The sequence below is a fragment of the Triticum aestivum genome, chromosome 3A (genome assembly GCF_018294505.1).
Source record: "Triticum aestivum cultivar Chinese Spring chromosome 3A, IWGSC CS RefSeq v2.1, whole genome shotgun sequence".
Classification (NCBI taxonomy): domain Eukaryota; kingdom Viridiplantae; phylum Streptophyta; class Magnoliopsida; order Poales; family Poaceae; genus Triticum; species Triticum aestivum.
The window spans coordinates 693063357-693071143 of NC_057800.1; the positions used below are offsets into that span (position 1 = coordinate 693063357).

The window sequence follows — 7787 nt, forward strand, 5'->3', positions numbered from 1 at the left end:
GAGTGAACGACTGCAGGAATCAAAATACAATGTTGATGAGGTTCTTTCTTTACAGAAGTAGATTACAATATTAACGAAATTAGCTCCTGGCCATTGCATCTTTGCATACTTATTGGAAGTTCATTTGCTTATTAATCGTAGCATAGAACTTTTCAGCTATGATGTGTGACAAAATTATTTGCATTTCTCATCTATCATGGATATGTTGATATATTGCTCTACTAAAAGGCATTGTTGGCTTAAGATGACTTGAGAATTGTACACTTTGGTATGTAAAGTTAGTTACTGAGTTTAGTAGCAGTTATGAAAGTTAGAGCACATACATGCTTGATTTTACTTCCTTTAATACGGGAATTCTATAATTACTAAGAACTGATTTGTTGAAGTGTGCCTCCCTATTTTGTCCAGATAACTACTTCTGGTTAGGCCGGGGAAATAAAAAGGGTAACCATAGATATATGGTCTAGCATCACGAGGTTCAGGTTCCTGCTGTTGATCAACCGTTGCTTCGGTCGAGGTGGGTTATGCTTGATTATGTTCTTCTTTGTATTTTTGTTCATGGCCTACATTGGTGTTATCATCTATTCTGTTTCAAAAATTTCAATGGCTTAGTTTCATGTCCCAGTACCACTTGAAGTACAAAACTAAGTACCTTCTGACAGGAGGATAATGTACGTACTTACCTATGGCTATTGTTTCCTATAAGAAACATTATTATCTCACCTTGGTTTCCCCTGTATGTATCTGACTTGGGATAGTTTTATGTGAGATTTGTTTTGCATTTTCTATGTGTGTGGATGCTTAAGCTTAAGCTTTTATTATTTGGTTCAGTTAGAGATTAAAGAAGACTGAAATTGAGTCGATGGTGTATATACTTGATATATATATAAATGGTCAAAATAAGGAAGTGTTTTTATGAAAGTCAAATATGCAGTTGTCTTCCTGTTTGAATCTTCATTGGCGATTCCAAGTTTGCTGCTTCCCAAAAAGTGGAGATTTGTAGTACGGACAGAACTTCAACCTATTCAGTATAGATCTTAAATTGACCAGACAATAGTGTACTATTTTTTATTTACGGCCTTAGAATTGTATTGCCACAACAAAAAAAACAGATTTGAAATCGCAAAGAAAGCATGTTCTTATGCTCATAACAATCCAGGAGACGATTCTGTAGCTTAATGTCTGCTTAGTCTTTTCCATCCTTAGCTAACGATATTGATTTGGTGATAATTTAAGATTTTGGGTAGTAGAGAGATCATGTAGGCCATTTAGTCTTGGCTATCAACTAAAATGTCAATTGGTACTCGATAGACTTATAGTTAACCTCTCTCTTTTGTTGTCTCTAACAGCCAAGATGAGTGCTCTACACTTACGTCTCATGCTAACTGAATTGGTGATGTTTATTTCTTCACCTCGATTGACGCCGCATGTTCCCGCTGGTTAGTCTTGAGTCTTGACACCGTGTTTATGCAATTAAAATCGCCCTAGCTCTGGTTGGTTGACCACATTTGATTTATTGCAAATTTTGGTACACTATTTTGTTAAGAGCGTTCTTTGTTTACTTACGGCTCTAGCAACTGTGATCATTTTTCTTGGTACGAGTTTGCAGCTTCTCGGCGGGCACATCTGAATCGTGGAGCATGAACTGGTCATAGCGAACTGGCCTGTTTGGGAGAAAAGACAATTATTTTGTGGCTACCAGTTACAGGTTTTATATACTCCTGCAGTCTTCGAAGTTGTTTTCAGCTCATGTACACATCTATTGCTGATAAAATGTACTAATCATATGTATACTATGTATCAGGTGCACACAAGATGCTTACAATTGAGCGGTCTACACTACACAAACCATCATTTTGGTCCTTTATACATACAAGAGGCGAGGGGGGACACATACATACATTCGACCGCCAATAATTCAACTGTCGGTTATCAATCGGCTGTGTGTATCTTGTTTCAATCGGCAATGGTGCATATACATTTCAGTGAGCACACATACATGCTTGATTTTACTTCAGTTAATAGAGGGCATTCTATAATTACTAAGAACTGTTTTGTGAAGGTGTGCCTCCCTATTTTGTCACTTCTGTCTACATATTGTGACCAGATTATGATGCATGGTCTCTTTCCAGCTATGGAAAATGGTGTACTGCATACTGCATACACTGATGATAGGATAGATGGTTTGTGACGTACAACCTCTGTACCAAAATGTAGGATCTTTGGACAGGCACTTTGTGGTAGAATGTGTCGAACATAGGTCTGTTTGCTAGAATATGTGTTGTGTCGATGTTGCAACCAGCATACACAAAAATGACTTTGCTATATATTTTCATAATGCTATGTTCTGCCAGTTAAACGACTTCTTATTGTTTTGAATTTACTACAGAAGTGTTTAAAGATTTACTTTGTCCCAGCGCCTACTTTGGATCAAAAGAAAGTAAAAAAGCTAGAAGATACTCCCATGGAACAATTTATCCTATATTGAGTGGTAATTGTGTTATGTATCAGATAACTTCTCATATTAGTAGTTCCCACTAAGAAAAAAAAATCTGAGTATTGGTGTATCCAGAAAGGATCTGGAGGTCAGCTTGTTAGTAATCCCAATATGTGTGTCAAATTATGTTGCTGTGGATCTCAAGGAATGAATGACATCAAGCTGATGGTTCTGCTCGATGGATCTGTGTACGTTCCGATATATGAGAACAAGGGCAGCAATAGGTTGCTCATCAGCAACATCCTGTGAAACTGACTGCTGCATGCTAACTATCCATATGCATAATCCTATATTTGTGTAGATAGTTCCTATCACCTGAAGTATCAAAATCTTGTTAAGCGTTAGCCTAATGTTTTATATATTTTCAGCACCAAGGGCGATGTAGAAATGCAAGAACAGAAGCTTTGCGAGGTAATTCAGTCAGCTAGCATGTATGTTTTCTACTATAGCGAGATCATTTAATTTATTTAGAAAATAGAACATGAAGTGTGATTACAAGAATCTACTACTGTTAGCATGAACAGGCTTTGTAATGTACCTACTGAACAATAGCATAATTGAATCCTTCCTAAGCAGCAACCGTCAATCGAGACTTCACATGCCTGGTTTTACTTTACGAAGAGTAGTATGTCGTGCTCCAATATTCAACTGTGTTCTTGAATTAGGAATTATGTTTTTTTATAGTTAAAGCGCTTGTCTATTGGTCTGGTGTATATAAGTGAAAGAAAACAAAAACAGATGGGGGAAGGGAGCTTCTTGCTTTTCTTTTCCTTTTGTTTCTATTTGATAATTACTCCCTACTCTGATGCTTCAGTGTTTTTTTAATCTCCCGCGTTATATTTTTTTGGTGCTACTTGGGCTTTCTGAGGTCCTTTTTATTTTCATTAAGAACAAAATAGAGTTACTTAATTTTAGATTTGAATGTTAGACATAGAGCTATGAGTCAATGTACTGGTTTGACAAGCTGTATTGTCATATTCACCTGTGCTTTGGAAATTAAAAAGAATTACTTTGTTTTATGTTTGAATGTCAAGCAAAAATAGAATGGGGGAATGGAGCTCGCAATACAGATTCTAATTGTTACTTGGTGTTTTGATCCTTGTGTCTGCTCTTGTAATAATCTTGTGTGGGTGCCTTCACATGTAATCTATTGCCTCTCTGACATGTTTTGCTACAAAATTATGTCTCGACCATATGTATTTACATTACTGCCGTCAGCTTCTGATATTTAAATTATGATAGGACAATGCCTCTTTAGCTGTAACTGTGATACTCCTGATGTGCAACTAAACACTACTAGGATAACTAAAAAATCATGAAATGCGAGCAATTCTTGATTTAAATAGTGTGACCTTACATAATAGGAGCTAATCATTTTGTCGTGTTCAAAATGGGTACTAGAAAAGATAATTGAATAGCAAGTCCTGTAGAGTTACTACCATAAATTTTATTTCTAACTACATGATCTGAACTGCACATTCTGAAAGTATATTAGACTCCTGCCCTTGGGAAATTAGACTGCCATAGCAATACTTTTGTAAAGAAAATGCCGTGCTAACTTGACGGTTCAGTTTAAAGCTGTAGGCAGAGGCTTGTAGTAGGGAGGAAATCATTATGCCAGTTGAAAACCAAGCCGTTTATTTGTGGGTGTACGATCTGGACTGTGCTTCTCTGAAAGTATGCTCTTGGGAGATTTAGCTATTGTTGTTTTGCTTGGTAAACAAATGACATGCTAAAATGTTGGTTGTTAGAGCCTCCCTGTTCTTCTAAAAAATGTTTGGTTGTTAGTACAGAGGTGGTGACACTATTTAGTCCTCTGGTATTGATTCATGATTTGTGCTTAATACATGATGTTGGTATCTGATCACTTTATTGCTCATGCCTCACTTGATGTTGCATGGTGTACAGGCAAAGTGCCAATGGAGTGGCATATATCGTACTTTGCTACTACCTACATGCGATTCCATTTGATTTCACTTTGATTTTTGTTTTTCTGCTGATCGTTTCTAGGTGGTTGTTGATGAATCATGTAAGGATGGTGCAGAACTCACAAGAGGGAAAAGACCGAACTGCGGTAACCAAATCAAATAGCTGATAAGGTACAAATTTCTGAAGATATATGGTTTGCCCTAAACAAGCATATACATCATAGTACAAAGGGGAATTACATCTCTATTTTATGTTATGTTTTCTGCTTGCTATCTTGTTCATGGACTCTCTGTAAGTGCGCCTTTCTATTAGCAACCTTAGTGCCAATGACTCAACAGTCAGCTATCAACCAGAATAGTAGGGCATTGAGCTTGTTTAAACTGTAGAGTACAAATGCATATACTGTTACTCAGACATCAAGAAAACATGAGATAAACATGTATGACGATCTACCATGTTATTACTCAGGTGTTGATTAGGAAGTAGACATAGGTTTAGCAGAGAAGAAGTTTCAGTGATTTATCAGTTCAGGCTATGGAAGTAAACATGAGGCATTGAAGCTAATTTGAATTAGGCGTGATGAACCAAACATTTTTGTAATTGCCATTAGTGGGTCAACAGGGTAGGCATTTTCATGAGACAATATTGATTTTAATGACGGCTAATAATTACACTGCTGCCTTTGTTTCAAAAGTAAAACTTTGCTATCTTTGACCTTGCCTCTAGGAAAAAAAATCAGCTCAAAACTGAAATACTCCGGATTTACTAGATATCTTTTAGACGTAATACTGTGTTGTTTGTGAAGGTTCACTTGGAAGTGGTTGAGGTAGCCTAACCTGGTGAGACCTGGTGACGCGATGCATACATCGGAGGAAGTAGATCTGTGAGTGCGGGAGTGGATCTTGCAATTGAAGTCGTGTCTCCGATGCAGAGGAGCAGCGGTGATGCGGTGGAAACTACAGGGTGAGTGAGAGATTGGAGGAGGGGATGGTCATGAAGTAAGTGGATTAACATCGTCTGGTCAAGTAACTTGGGCCAGCCCATTATTGTGAATCTGTCATTTGTCTTCTTGTAAACCCACAACAAGGTTTAAATATGTATTGGGAGTTTGGGACAACTAAATCAGATAAATGAACGAAATTATAACGGTTTATAAAATGAAGTAACAAAGTGCATATCCAAGTTTAGTTTTCTTGAAATGTGATTGTTTGTTATTCATTGTTAGGCTTGGCATTTGAATCTTTGTTAGATCTGAAGTGCCTTTGATAGCATGGAATATTTGTACAACGCACTGTGGAGGCATGGTCTTTCTCAGGATGACTAACAAGGATGATCAACAAGTGTTTGTTTGCCAAAGTTATGGCGGTTTGAAAAAAGTCGTTGATGCATTGTTGTGGATCTCAAGATGGCTATGCGTTTATATTTTGCATAATCACTCTGAAGGCCATGCTTTATATTTTCTCTGAAATTTGCTCTTGAAGAATTATGTATCTATGTTAGATCCGGTGAGAAAAGGCGGCTTCCAACCAAAGGATGCGGGAGTGTTGGCCATATTTGGTTTTCGACTTGCGTGTCTAAATATTCTCACAATACTTGGCTCCCTCTCGCCCCTTTCACCATTTGGCGCAACGAGTCATGCATCTAGTTTAGTTCAAACACAGTGGGTGCTAGGCGTCATCCGGCTGATACTGGGCAAGGGATCAGCCAGGGTCGGGTGCTGTTTTATTGCATAACACGCTGCCGTTCGATTACGTCTATTCAGTCGTTGCTACAGCTACGAATAAGCCATACGGAATCCCGGCTCGCCCCTTCAATTAATTGTTGCCACCTCATTACGTAACACTAATTACGTAAGAAATTATCATGTAACATATGTGGTAAGGAATCCAAACAAATCAAAAAAAACACGTAAGAAATTCAAGTAGGTGTAGCAAAACTCGTCATCTCCCCCATCCTTTCCGGTGCATGTCTCCTTTATCCCTGATTTTCCCTCTCCCGCTCTTTCCTTGGCATTTGGCCAGCCGTACAAATGTGATCACCACTAAAGAAGCGAACCGCCTGCTGCAACGCAACATCAAACATCGCCATCCTTGCCAGCTGCACTGAATTGGCATGCTACAACGCATCATCGTGTCATCAACCGTGGCTAGCGGCGCCAGAGCCACCCGCATTCCGCAACAACTGTGTCGGTTCACAACACTACCCTTGCAGCAAGTTGATGTTGAGTAAATAGGCAATTTCTCGATTAAATTAATCCATGAGTAAATCACTAGCATGGCATTGACTAAGTTGATGACGTACTGACTCTGATCTAAACATGCACGTACTAAGCAAACAGTAGACAAATCTACACATACTGCTAGTACTACTAATATGAAAATAATCAGGAGCGGGATAAACGAGTTATACCCTCCAGTAGGCCACGCAGAGGCCGCGGCTTTGGTGGCAGCAGTGGCGTCCTCGGCGACCTTCTTGTCGGCTTCAGCTTTCTCGACGGCGGCACGGTCGGCGTCGGTGGACATGGTGATGATGAAGGCGACGCGGACGTAGAGGAAGTAGACGATCGGAAGCGAGCAGTCGCGTAATCGCTGCCCAAAAACCTATTCGCCCCTCACCCCGTACAGGAACCAGAAGGGCGTGGTTTCGGAGACCTGCTCTCCCGTCGACCGTGTACGTGGCGGACGGGATGGAGTCACCGGCGGCAGCAGCAGCAAAGGAACGATGGTGGGCGTGCGCGTGAGCAGATGTGATCTGTTCGTGGCGGCTAGGGTTAGGAGACACCGCATACTTATAGGCGCAGCCGCGTGGAGAGACGTGGGCTCGACCCACGTCCGAGTCCGTGACAGCCCACGATCCGACGTCTCAGATCGTGGCCCAGCTGTCAGAAAACTCTCCGTTAGTGACTGGCAAAAATAAGCGCGTAGGTGTGAGCTCGGCTCGGCTCAATCCCGCAACCCGCAGCGCGTCGTGACGAGGCGTGGCGTGGCGAGGCGGGCAGCGGAGGAGGAGTGCGCGAGGACCTCTTCTCTTCTCAAGCTCCAATAGCATGTAGAAGAGAAACCCTTATAAACCACTCCAACTCTCCTTCCACTTCCGGGGTGGGACTAAACTTCCCACCACACCTAGTGCCATATAACCCACATGGGCCCTTAGAGATTTTTCAGAAATTGCAATATGGGCCTAGAGCCCATCTCAGATTTCAGCAATCCCCCACCAGATCTCGAGGGCCCATTGTGTCCTCTGTTCCAATTGCTGTTTCGATATACCAGTGTTTCAGTAAAGACCTGTTAAGGTTGAACTTCACCTAGAACAAGTGGCTACACTCCTTCACAACTGAACAATGGACTATGCCTTGAATTGT

General features: G+C 40.6%; 2 long non-coding RNA genes across 2 annotated transcripts; both read left to right on the forward strand.

Annotated features, from left to right (window-relative positions):
• LOC123059175 (uncharacterized) lies at positions 1-1427 on the forward strand. The gene is made up of 3 exons (XR_006427381.1): positions 1-40; positions 409-517; positions 1350-1427. It is a non-coding gene; the product is annotated as an uncharacterized lncRNA (long non-coding RNA).
• Positions 1428-1783: 356 nt separating this feature from the next.
• On the forward strand, positions 1784-5277 carry LOC123059176 (uncharacterized). Its single transcript, XR_006427382.1, has 4 exons — positions 1784-1985; positions 2866-2908; positions 4508-4596; positions 5232-5277. It is a non-coding gene; the product is annotated as an uncharacterized lncRNA (long non-coding RNA).
• The last annotated feature ends 2510 nt before the right edge of the window (positions 5278-7787 follow it).